The following is a 13,209-nucleotide window of genomic DNA, read 5'->3' as shown; positions in this document are numbered from 1 at the left end:
TGAGCATGAAGCCCTTGATGCGGGTTCAGACTACGTTGCTTAGAATGCATAAATCCTTGGACATAGGTTAATACTGTGTCGCTTGGAATGTATGAAGTCTTAGACACTAGTGGTTAGATTCATGACTAGTACCGTATATCCTAGGGAGAGCGTCTTGGAGAAAAAACAACAACTGAATAAGAACATAGAAAATAACTAAGAATAAGGACAATCAAGAACTATAACATGGATCCAAATTCGAAGTTCTGAAGAGAAGAATCCAGAACCACAGTATCAAGACCCTTAGATCAGCAATGCTGAGACCTTAAAATCCGACCAAAGTCTTTTGGATAGATAATGATAAGAGCTCCCAAGTCAAGAACACAACCAAAAGACCTAATTACTTGCAACAAAAACGAGAACAAGTCAAGAAAAAGTGTAGTACTCTAGCATATCAAGGACACAATTAAAGTCTATAAGTTGGCTACTTAGTGAGTCTTTGAACTTGCTCCATGTTTTCCAAATTTTTAAGGTAAATAAGGAGCTAGTTGAGGTCGAGAGTGAACTTTAAAGCAAGTTCCATAAAGAAACCTCACTCCTCCTCTTAACTCTTTTGTTTTAAAATATTTTGTCCGTTAGTTATTTTGTATTTTAATTAATTATGTTTCAACTCTATTTTGAAATAATGTAAATTTATTATATATTATATTTTAAATTCTATTTATTTTATTTCGCAAAAGTCTTTTATTACATAATCGAGTTAAGCCCAAAGTCGCGTCTGTGCCTTACAGACCTAACCCAAGTCAAACCACACCCCCTAGACACTCCACCATCATGTTCACTTAGGAGTGACACCTTTTATTTTTGTGGAAGCCAACCTCTAAGATCGTAAGCACTGAAGATTGAATCATCCTTGGACTTGGATTAAAGAGGCATTTTTCGAGAAGTACTACCCTACGTAGCAACGTTAAAAAATCAGGAGGCATTCTTTAGCCTTAAATAAGGAAAAAGGACCGTGGAAAAATATAACGTAGAATTTACTGAAATATTTAGATTTGGCCATGAGATGGTAGATAAGGAGAAGACAAGAACTTTCCACTTCATTATGGGCTTAAGGGAAGATATCCAAAAGTTAGCGGCTGCCTATGCTTCAAACAATTACGCCACAACCCTTAAGTTCGATAAGTTAGACCACCACAACCTTTCAAAATCTTAAATATCTTTACATCATTTATTGGATCATCCTCAAATTTAAATAGATCCAACGGCTGAAATTCAAAATGGAAGATCGCGAAAGCTTGATCGAAGAAGATATTTTCAACAAAAATTTCAGAAATTTGGATTTCAAATTCATGCTATTATAGACGTTTCAAAGTAGGTTTTAGCTCAAACTATAAATTAAGAAGCATGGACTAGCATTTGGAAAAAGAACCCAACAAGGATGAGCCTCCAACCTAAGACTTAATTCATTTGGATTTTAGGTCACACTTGAATTTTTCTAAATTCGAGGGTTATAAATATTTTCCTTCCAATTTGTTCCTAAAAATTCTAAGATAAGAAAACCTACGACTTTGGTGAAGCGTTGAAAGTGCATCCTATGACTTTTGGTGAAGCGTTGAAAGTGCATCTAAATTATATGCACAATACAATCACCATTAAAGAAGCTTAAGGAAAAACTTGGAATTGCAATACGAGGTTATAAACGAATTCATCGTGTCTAATCTATCCACTCAGTTTCTTCACCTTCAAAGGGTATTATCCTAAAAGAGCTCGAAGGCCAACGAGCTTAGGAGCGTGCCCAATTGAAAGAAATATGTTTCTTTGCAATACGAGGTTATAAACGAATTCATCGTGTCTAATCTATCCGACTCAGTTTCTTCACCTTCAAAGGGTATTATCCTTAAAGAGCTCGAAGGCCAACGAGCTTAGGAGCGTGCCCAATTAAAAGAAATACGTTTCTTTGCAATACGAGGTTATAAACGAATTCATCGTGTCTAATCTATCCCACTCAGTTTCTTCACCTTCAAAGGGTATTATCCTAAAAGAGCTCGAAGGTCAACGAGCTTATGAGCGTGCCCAATTGAAAGAAATATGTTTCTCTTCACTCCATAAATATATAAAATAATGGCATCGCACCAACCGGCGGAACTATACGCTTTTTATTATGTGTTTCTACTAAATAAAGGACATGTAGCTTCTTTGTCCACGGAAGTAGAATATTCAAGAAAAGTGTATCATAGATTTAGCATTAAGTTACTCATAATGAGCACAAGAAAGGAACTTACACAAGTGAGGAAAAATGTTCTCAATTGATCGTCTACGATTTTGGTTGACCATAGTGGAAGTTGAACCTACGACCTTTTGATCTAAAGTCAAACACGCTAATCCATTGCGCTATGCGGTCATTTTTGGAAGTTTAAGTATATACTTCAATGTAAATATATTTGTAACGGCATTAGATTTCTACTCACCTAAAGTCTCTACCGTCATCATTACATACTCTCTTATGCAGAAATAAACATTTACAACTTCATCATACAACACTATCATGGACTTACATGTTCGAAACATCTTTACAACAACATAAAAAAAATACTAAATAAAACATTAAAAGTAAAACATCCGGATTCAATAACACAATAGTAATTTGATGAAAGAATCAAGAGAAGAAAGAAAAGAAAAGAAAAGACAGGCTTATAAATGGTGATTATCGAAAGCAACAACTAGATGTTCTTTACTCTTTTGGCTTAGCTACCGTTGGTTATTCTTTTGCAAGTGATAAACTAATAGGAGAGTAAGTAAGTCCCAAAAACTCCAACTTCTCAAACGTAGATGAGTTACAATCTCTAAGGCAAAGAAGCTCTATAGAGACTTTTCTAAGGAAGTTGTTGATTAAACACTCTTGACAATAAGTTAATTAACATCCAAATTCTTGAAGTGTGCAATGTTCTATATTGATGAGTTAAATTATGTCTCTTTGATGAAAGGCCCTTAGTAAGTTCTCCCTATATTGTACACGATGAAGTCATGAGAAAAAGGAAAACCATTGGTGTTATATGAAAGGTCTTTCATTATTGTGTTTGTGTAGCCTTACGTTGTGTCATTTACTTTAAGTTATGAATAGGTTTGTGGCTACCAAGCACTATGTGAAGAACATGACATGATGTTAAATTGATGAGATTCCAATAAGTAAGTTAGAATAGAAGGGATGGAGGAAGACAAGGTAGTTGTAACATCCAAGTAAGTTAAGACACTCGAGAAAAAGTGAGAGATCCAAAAGAAGAATTAAGAGATCCAAGGATGGTTCAAAGGTCCCAAAGAGATATTTTCAACCCTTCACTAAGGTTTCATAAGGATTCAAAGACATTGAAAAAAAAAAAAAAAACATAAAGAATAAAAAAAAATTATTTGTCTAATGGTTTGTTTAAGAAACTTCTTGGATTTTTAATATTTCATGGAGAAGGAATTGAATTTTTAATATTTTTTTTTAATGGAGGATGAACTTTAAAATGCTGAAGAAGGAAAAAATTACTAAAAAGGGTAAAAATTTAAGAAAAAGTTTGGAGTTTTAGAATAAAATGTTAAAAAAAAAAAAAAAATACTAAAATGATATGAAGTTCAAGATAATTATAAAAATGCTCTAGCATATTCGATTTAGAATTGACAAGTTGCACAAAATCGCTCTTACCATAAGATCTAACCATTGGATTGAGCTGAAATTTGAATATGTTCAAGAAGACTTGAGGTTCCTTAGATCCAACAACTAATATTTAAAATAAAGGTAGGTAGCATCGTCATATGAGTAGATATTTCTGACAGACAGTTCAAAAACTTGGAATTACAATTTAGTACGACTCTAGAATGATCAAAGACAATGCAAGCTTCATCTATAAATAATAAGTTGTGGGCAATATTTTGGGACAAGAATCGAGTGATGAGAGTTCCTAGAACTCGAGATTAAGTCTCTTAGTATTTTTTTTAATTTTCTTCTCGAATTTCTTCTAAATTCGAGAGATATGATTCACTATTTTCTATCAAACCAATTTGTACATCTTCGAAATGAGTTTTCTAACAAGTTTCATGAAGGATTTTGGAATTAAAAGTGGTCAAACCACGTATGTAATGAGAGTCTACAAATAGATTGCTTACTGGTTATATTTATATACTTGTCCTTTCGACAATTTTTTTCTTCGAGGTGTATGATGTTGTTGGATGGGATGAGAAGTACTTGAGAGCTAGGTAGCCACAGAAGGGTGTTGACCCAAGGCGTATGTCTTCTCCATTTATTTATTTTTGTCTGTTATATCATATACATCTTTTGTATCTCGGTCCCGTTCCTTCTTTTAGGAACAAATTGAACACATGTACATGTATATGTTTTTACATTAATTTTCGTTATGTTATTGAATCTTTTAAAATCGCACAAAATTTTATGGTAGTTTCTATCTTATTCTCATACATTCATGTTGCATTGCATAGTTCGTTAATCATGTCATGTTAAGCCTTTACTTATTAGCTTATTAGAGAAACTAGAGTAGATTAAACGGGTAGCATGTCGATAGATTTGTTTAACCTTTATTTTGTTTAATTCTAAATAAAATCAAAGTTGATTCCAATGCTTCCACTTCATGAGTAAAATGTCAATTCCTTTTGATTGGTGTTTTAAACGAATGAGAAATAGAAGTGGGATCAAAAGTATGATCTTCATTCATCATGTTTACAACGTTTAAATAGGATACAAACAATCTACTACTACCTAATGAGAAAAAATATATAACTAACTGGTAAATAACATAAAATATACTGTTAATCAAATCCTAGGATAAAATATACTACTAACAACTTCCAAAAATAAAGAAAAAAATATTAATGGATTAGGGATATGTAACATATACTCCATAACTAATTATTAAAATATATCCTCCAAATCATATCTTAATAGTAAGAGAATACTGGAGAATCTTATAGCACAATAAGAAAAATGAAAAGTGAAATAAAAAAATGGAAGATAAGAAAAATTTAGAATCTCACGAGTTGACTTCAAAGAAAAAAAAAGTGAAAATTATGAACAATTTTATCACTAACACTTAAGTGATAAGTCCACCGCAAGCAACTAAATTTTTCTATTGTAATTGTTACGATTGCACAACAATGCACACACGAGATCTAGATGAACACAAAGGATAGAAGAGAGAAAATGCATGAGAAATACTAGCTAAAAGTTTATTGATGACTTCACTTATGTACAATAAGAGATAATACAGGGAATGCGGAAAGTACATTTTAAAAGCACTGTCTAAGGGATATATATATGGTTCAATTTACTATATATATGATTTTATCAAACATAACCATATACTATATATATATATATATAACTATCTACCATATATATCTTTACAAGCTTTTTATTATAAATAATCGTTTACAATATATTTTCCATATATAACTTTACTATGTATAAGAATTGGATAAGTTATAAATATATTTTCCATAATCGTTTTACAATATCTACCATATATTTTCCATGTATAACTTTACTATGTAACAGGCTTCCTAACCTAACAATTCTCCCATTTGGAGGCTGATCCTGCTCCCTCACCTAACAATTCTCCCAACCTCATTTTTTCAACATCAGCACATTTTGTCAATGTGTTTGCTAGATTCTTTCCACCCTTTATCTTCTCCAAACACATCACCATCTTCCAATAACCTGCGAGTGAAATGGTATCGTCTTCTAATGTGTTTTGTCTTTGATAGACTGGGTTCTTCATCAACTGTATGACACTTTGACTATTTACATGAAGAATCTTCTCGTGCTGCTTCTTGCCTAATTCTTTACATAGTCTGTCATCAATATCATTTTCTTTCTAGTTTTAGCTATAGCCACGTACAAAGCCTCAGTAGATGAAGGAGCAACACAATTCTGAGGCCTAGACATCCAACTCATCTCATCATCCATGGCTTGCTCCCACTTGGTTGTATCCTCCAACTGTAGGGCATCACTAAAGGGCTCTGGTTCCTCTTCATCAATCAACAACATATAGTGTAATGAAGGTACATAACTATCTAATACTCTGATAGTTATGGTTGATCCTCTCAACACTTGCTTAGGTGTCACTTACTCCACCTCTGGAACCTCAGCAACAGTCTTAGAAGTTTCTCGAGTATCTACTACAACATCACTATGTGAATTGTTCTGCAGCTCAACTTCAACTCCCACTTGCTTTGTTGTCCTAGAACTTTTCTTGTCTTTGTCTTTGTACATGACATTTTTGTCAAAAGTCACGTTATAGGCTCAATTTTTTTTTTGTTCTTGACGTCCAAAAACTTATACCCAAACATATTAGAATCATAGCCTATGAAGTAGCACTTCATAGCGTTAGCATCAAACTTGTAACTCTCTTAGCATCAAGCTTGTAACTCTCTTTTCCTATCCATACCTCTTTTGGCAACTTGAACCGCAAGGGTACTGACGACCCTCTATTTATCAAGTAGGCTATTGTATTTACAACATCAACTCAGAATATCTTTGACAATCTAGAACGAATCCTCATACTTCTTGCCTACTCATTCAATGTTCTGTTTATCCTTTCACCAACACCTTATTGTCTTGCTGTACCTGGGAACTATCCTCGTTAATCTAATACCCTCAGTTCACCAGCACCATGTTGTCTTGTTGTACGTGGGAACTATCCTCGTTAATCTAATTCCCTCAGCTACACAAAATGCTTTGGATTTCGACTTTTTGTATTCTTCTTCATTGTCATTCTTCAGGCATTTGATCTTCAAGCCACCTCGTTAATCTAATTCCCTCAATTACACAAAATGCTTTGGATTTTGACTTTTCGTATTCTTCAGGCATTTGATCTTCAAGCCAGTCTAATTTTCAATGATTTTCAACTTCAGTTCTGTGCAGGCATAGCCCAACAGATTTCAAGTCTGTCTATAAGGAATGATTCGTTCCCCCTTGACCACTCGGACATTTTGACAGGATTCGAACTGACACCCCTTATATAAGGAATGATTCGTTCCCCCTTAACCACTTGAACATATTAACACCCCTTGACACCCCTTATATAAGGAATGATTCTCGTTCCCCCTTAACCACTCCCCTTAACCACTTGGACATATTAACACCCCTTGACACCCCTTATATAAGGAATGATTCTCATTCCCCCTTAACCACTCCCCTTAACCACTTGGACATATTAACACCCCTTGACACCCCTTATATAAGGAATGATTCTCGTTCCCCCTTAACCACTCCCCTTAACCACTTGGACATATTAACACCCCTTGACACCCCTTATATAAGGAATGATTCTCATTCCCCCTTAACCACTCCCCTTAACCACTTGGACATATTAACACCCCTTGACACCCCTTATATAAGGAATGATTCTCGTTCCCCCATAACCACTTGGACATATTAACACCCCTTGAAACCCCTTATTAACACCCCTTGAAACCCCTTATAAAAGGAATGATTCTCGCTCCCCCTTAACCAGGACATATTAACACCCCTTGACACCCCTTATAAAAGGAATGATTCTCGTTTCCCCTTAACCACTTGGACATATTAACACCCTTTGACACCCCAAGGAATGATTCGTTCTCCCTTAACCACTCAAACCTACGTAGGCATAGCATTTCGAGTCTGTCTCCTTAACAACTCGGACATATTGACACCCCTTATGTAAAGAATAATTCTTTCCTTGTTCAGCCGATGTGTGATTTTACAATAAACCTAAAAATTCGTCAAACTACAGTTTCTTCTCGGATTTCATTAAACATCAGTTTCTCAGATTCTCGGGAACTGTTGAATCTTCAATTTCTTGTTTANCGATGTGTGTTTTCACAATAACGCTAAAAATACATCAATAGCAAGGTTCGAATGTGGGATTTCATAACAACCGATGTGTGTTTTCACAATAACGCTAAAAATACATCAATAGCAGGGTTCGAACCTACGCAGNCTCGGGAACTGTTGAATCTTCAATTTCTTGTTTACGTATACTTTCGCTGAGAACTACTTCTCGAATTTCTTCATCAAACTTCAGTTTCTCAAATTCTCGAGTACTACTAATTGTGGCAACAACAGTATCCCACANAGGCATAGCTCAACAGATTTCGAGTCTGTCTCCTTAACCACTCAGACATATAAACACCCCAAACTTCTATTTCTCAGATTCTCGAGTACTATTGATTGTGGAAACAACACTATCCCACTTCCACTTATATAAGTATTATGTAGGATGTGGGATTTCATAATAAAGCTAAAAATTGCCTAGCCAGATTTCGAAATGTCTCCTTAACCATTCGGACATATTGACACCCTTATATAAAGAATGATTCGATCCATGTTCACCGATGTGTTTTGACAATAAGGCTAAAAATACGTCAATAGCAGGTTCGTCAATAGCAGGATTCAAACCTACAGGCATAGCCCAACAGATTTCGAGTCTGTCTCCTTAACAACTCGGACATATTGACAANAACCGATGTGTGTTTTCACAATAAAGCTAAAAATACGTCAATAATAGGATTCGAACCTACGAAGGCATAGCCCAATAGATTTCGAGTCTGTCTCCTTAACAACTCGGACATATTAACACCCCATACTTCAGTTTCTCCGATTCTCAAGTACTACTGATTGTGGCAACAAAGGTATCACACTTCCACTCATATAAGTATTATGTAGGATGTGGGATTTCATAACAACCGATGTGTGTTTTCACAATAACGCTAAAAATACATCAATAGCAAGGTTCGAATGTGGGATTTCATAACAACCGATGTGTGTTTTCACAATAACGCTAAAAATACATCAATAGCAGGGTTCGAACCTACGCAGGCATAGCTCAACAGATTTCGAGTCTGTCTCCTTAACCACTCAGACATATAAACACCCCAAACTTCTATTTCTCAGATTCTCGAGTACTATTGATTGTGGAAACAACACTATCCCACTTCCACTTATATAAGTATTATGTAGGATGTGGGATTTCATAATAAAGCTAAAAATTGCCTAGCCAGATTTCGAAATGTCTCCTTAACCATTCGGACATATTGACACCCTTATATAAAGAATGATTCGATCCATGTTCACCGATGTGTTTTGACAATAAGGCTAAAAATACGTCAATAGCAGGTTCGTCAATAGCAGGATTCAAACCTACAGGCATAGCCCAACAGATTTCGAGTCTGTCTCCTTAACAACTCGGACATATTGACAACCTTATATAAAGAATGATTCGATCCATGTTCACCGATGTGTGTTTTGACAATAAGGCTAAAACTACGTCAATAGCAGGATTCGAACCTACGCAGGCATAGCCCAACAGATTTCGAGTCTGTCTCCTTAACCACTCGGACATATTGACAACCCAAACTTCTATTTCTCAGATTCTCGAGTACTACTGATTGTGGCAACAACAGTATCCCACTTCCACCTATATAAGTATTATGTAGGATGTGAGATTTCATAATAATGCTAAAAATTGCATAGCCAAATTTCGAGTTCTTCTCCTTAACAATTCGGACATATTGACACCCTTCTATAAAGAATGATTGGTTCCATGTTCACCAATGTGAGTTTTGATAATAAAGCAAAGAATACGTCAATAGCAGGATTCGAACCTACGAAGGCATAGCCCAACAGATTTCAAGTATGTCTCCTTAACCACTCAGACATATTGACACCCTTATATAAACAATTATTCGATCCATGTTCACCGATGTGTGTTTTGACAATAAAGCTAAGAGAATACGTCAATAGCAGGATTCGAACCTACGAAGGCATAGCCCAACAGATTTCGAGTCTGTCTCCTTAACCACTCGGACATATTGACACCCCAAACTATTATTTCTCAAATTCTTGGGTACTACTGATTGTGGCAACAACAATATCCCACTTCCACCTATATAAGTATTATGTAGGATGTGAGATTTTATAATAATGCTAAAAATTGCATAGCCCAACAGACTTCGAGTCTGTCTCCTTAACCACTCGGACATATTGACACCGCAAACTTCTATTTCTCAGATTCTCGAATACTACTGATTGTGGCAACAAGAGTATCCCACTTCCACCTATATAAGTATTATGTAGGATGTGGGATGTCATAATAAAGCTAAAAATTGAATTGCCAAATTTCGAGTTTGTCTCCTTAACCATTCGGATATATTGACACCCTTATATAAAGAATGATTTCTTCCTTGTTCAACCGATGTGTGTTTTCACAATAAAGCTAAAAATACGTCAACAGTAGGATTTAAACCTATGCAGGTATAACCTAACAGATTTCGAGTCTTTCTCCTTAACAACTCAGACATATTATATAACCTAACAGATTTCGAGTCTTTCTCCTTAACAACTCAGACATATTAACACCCCATACTTCAGTTTTTCAGATTCTCGAGTACTACGGATTGTGGCAACAACAGTAGACCACTTCCACTCATATAAGTATTATGTATGATGTGGGATTTCATAATAAAGCTAAAAATTGCATAGCCAAATTTCGAGTTTGTCTCATTAACTATTCGGACATATTGACACCCTTATAATATAAAGAATGATTCGTTCCATGTTCAACCGATGTGTGTTTTCACAATAACGCTAAAAATACATCAATAGCAGGATTCGAACCTAGGTAGGCATAGCCCAACAGATTTCGAGTCTGTCTCGTTAACCACTATGACATATTGGCAGCCCATTCTTCTATTTCTCAGATTCTCGAGTACTACTGATTGTGGCAACAACAGTATCCCACTTCCACCTATATAAGTATTATGTAGGATGTGGGGTTTCATAATAAAGCTAAAAATTGAATAGCTAAAAATTGAATAGCTAAAAATTGAATAGCCAAATTTCGAGTTTGTCTCCTTAACCATTCCGACATATTGACACCCTTATATAAAGAATTATTCGTTTCTTGTTCAACCGATGTGGAATTTCACAATAAAGCTAAAATTCTTCAACAACAGGTTTCAAACCTGCACAGGCATAGCTCAACAGATTTCTCAACAGATTTCGAGTCTATCTCCTTGGCTACTCGGACATATTGACACCCCTTATATAAGGAATGATTTGTTCCTCTTATCCTTTCGGACATATTGACACCCTTATATAAAGAATGATTTGTTCCTTATTCAACCGACGTGGAATTTCACAATAAAGCTAAAAATTCGTTCCTCTTATCCATTCGGACATATTGACACCCTTATATAAAGAATGATTCGTTCCTTGTTCAACCGATGTTGAATTTCACAGTAAAGCTAAAAATTCTTCAACAACAAGTTTCAAACCTGCATAGGCATAACTCAACAGATTTCGAGTCTATCTCCTAGGCCACTCAAACATATTGACACCCTTAGATAAAAAATGATTCGTTTCTTGTTCAACCGATGTGGGATCCAACATATGTGGAATTTCTTGTGCACGCAAAGCCCAAGAAAAGAAGGCAAAACCCAACAAATTTCATGTTTGGACATATTGACACCCTCTATAGAAGGAATGATTGGTGAAATGGTTGGTTTTCTATCCAATCGATGTGGGATTTAACAATAAAGCTAAAAAAGTCGTCAACAACAGGATTCAACCGATAAGGAATCTAACAATAAAGCTAAAAATTCGCCAATAACATAATTCCTCCTTAACCACTCAAACATATTGACACCCGTTGTATAAGAATGATTTGTTCCCTGTCCAACGGATGTGGAATTTCACAATAAAGCTAAAAAGTCTCCTTAACCACTCGAACATATTGACACCCCTTGTATAAGAATGATTCGTTCCCTGTCCAACTGATGTGGTATTTCACAATAAAGCTAAAACGTCTCGTCAACCACTCAGACATATTGATACCCCTTGTATAAGAATGATTCGTTCCACAATAAAGCTAAAACGTCTCGTCAACCACTCAGACATATTGATACCCCTTGTATAAGAATGATTCGTTCCCTGTCCAACCGATGTGAGATTTCACAAGATTTGAACCTGTGCAAGCAAAACCCAACAGATTTCAAGTTCGTCTCCTTAACCACTCAAATATATTGACACACTTATATAAGGATGTGGGATCTCACAATAAAGCTGAAAAGTGGTCAATAGCATAATTCCTCTTTAACCTCTTGGACATACTTATATAAGGAATTATTTATTCCCTATCCAACCAATGTGAGCAGAATTCTTCCTTAATCACTCGCATACTTATATAAGGAATGATTCATTTCCTGTCCAACCGATGTCGGATTTCACAATAAAGCTCAAAAGTGGGATTTCATAGGATTCAATAACACAATAGTATTTTCATGGAAGAATCAAGAGAAGAAAGGAAAGAAAAGACAGGTTATAAATGGTGATTATCAAAAGGACATGTAGCTTCTTTGTCCACCACGTAGAATTTGTAGCAAGTGGATGAGGAGAGTATTGAAAAAACTTGGTGGTAGCAGGTTATAAATGGTGATTATCAAAAGGACATGTAGCTTCTTTGTCCACCACGTAGAATTTGTAGCAAGTGGATGAGGAGAGTATTGAAAAAACTTGGTGGTAGCAAGTGGATGAGGAGAGTATTGAAAAAACTTGGTGATATTCAAGAAAAGTGTATGGCATCGTCTGATTTGAACTGTCGAACCCATGAACTTCTGATCCGAAGTCAGACGCGCTAATCCACTGCGCTATGCGGTCATTTTCAAGCTTTGGTCTATACGCTTTTTAGGTCATTTTCAAGCTTTGGTCTACACGCTTTTTATTATGTGTTTCCACTAAATGAAGGACATGTAGCTTCTTTGTCCACCACGTAGAATTTGTAGCATCGTCTAGATTTGAACTGAAGGCCTCAAGTGTGTTAACCAAAGAATGAACACAAGTGAGGAAAAAATTTCTCAAATGATAGTCTACAATTTTGGTTGACCACATGGGAGTCAAACCTACAACCTTCTGATGCGAAGTCAGACGCGCTAATCCACTGCGCTATACAGTCATTTTCAAGCTCTGATCTATATGTTTTTTATTATGTGTTTCCACTAAATGAAGGACATCTAGCTTCTTTGTCCACATTGTAGAATTTGTAGCAAGTGGATGAGGAGAGTATTAAAAAAAATTTGTAGCAATTGGAAGAGGAGAGTATTGAAAAAACTTTGTGATATTCAAGAAAAGTGTATGGCATCGTCTAGATTTGAATTGAAGGCCTCAAGTGTGTTAACCAAAGAACGAACACAAGT

The 13,209-nt window shown here is 35.5% G+C and overlaps 4 non-coding genes across 4 annotated transcripts; all 4 read right to left on the bottom strand.

Annotated features, from left to right (window-relative positions):
- Positions 1-8,513: 8,513 nt before the first annotated feature.
- Positions 8,514-8,595, bottom strand: TRNAS-CGA. Its single transcript has one exon. It is a non-coding gene; the product is annotated as a tRNA-Ser (tRNA).
- A 688-nt stretch (positions 8,596-9,283) lies between these two features.
- Positions 9,284-9,365, bottom strand: TRNAS-CGA. Its single transcript has one exon. It is a non-coding gene; the product is annotated as a tRNA-Ser (tRNA).
- Positions 9,366-9,600: 235 nt separating this feature from the next.
- Positions 9,601-9,682, bottom strand: TRNAS-UGA. The gene has a single exon. It is a non-coding gene; the product is annotated as a tRNA-Ser (tRNA).
- Positions 9,683-9,751: 69 nt separating this feature from the next.
- TRNAS-CGA lies at positions 9,752-9,833 on the bottom strand. Its single transcript has one exon. It is a non-coding gene; the product is annotated as a tRNA-Ser (tRNA).
- Between the last annotated feature and the right edge of the window lie 3,376 nt (positions 9,834-13,209).

This window comes from Cucurbita pepo, unplaced genomic scaffold (genome assembly GCF_002806865.2).
Source record: "Cucurbita pepo subsp. pepo cultivar mu-cu-16 unplaced genomic scaffold, ASM280686v2 Cp4.1_scaffold000235, whole genome shotgun sequence".
In the NCBI taxonomy this organism is placed as follows: domain Eukaryota; kingdom Viridiplantae; phylum Streptophyta; class Magnoliopsida; order Cucurbitales; family Cucurbitaceae; genus Cucurbita; species Cucurbita pepo.
This window is presented reverse-complemented; position numbering and strand designations above follow the sequence as displayed.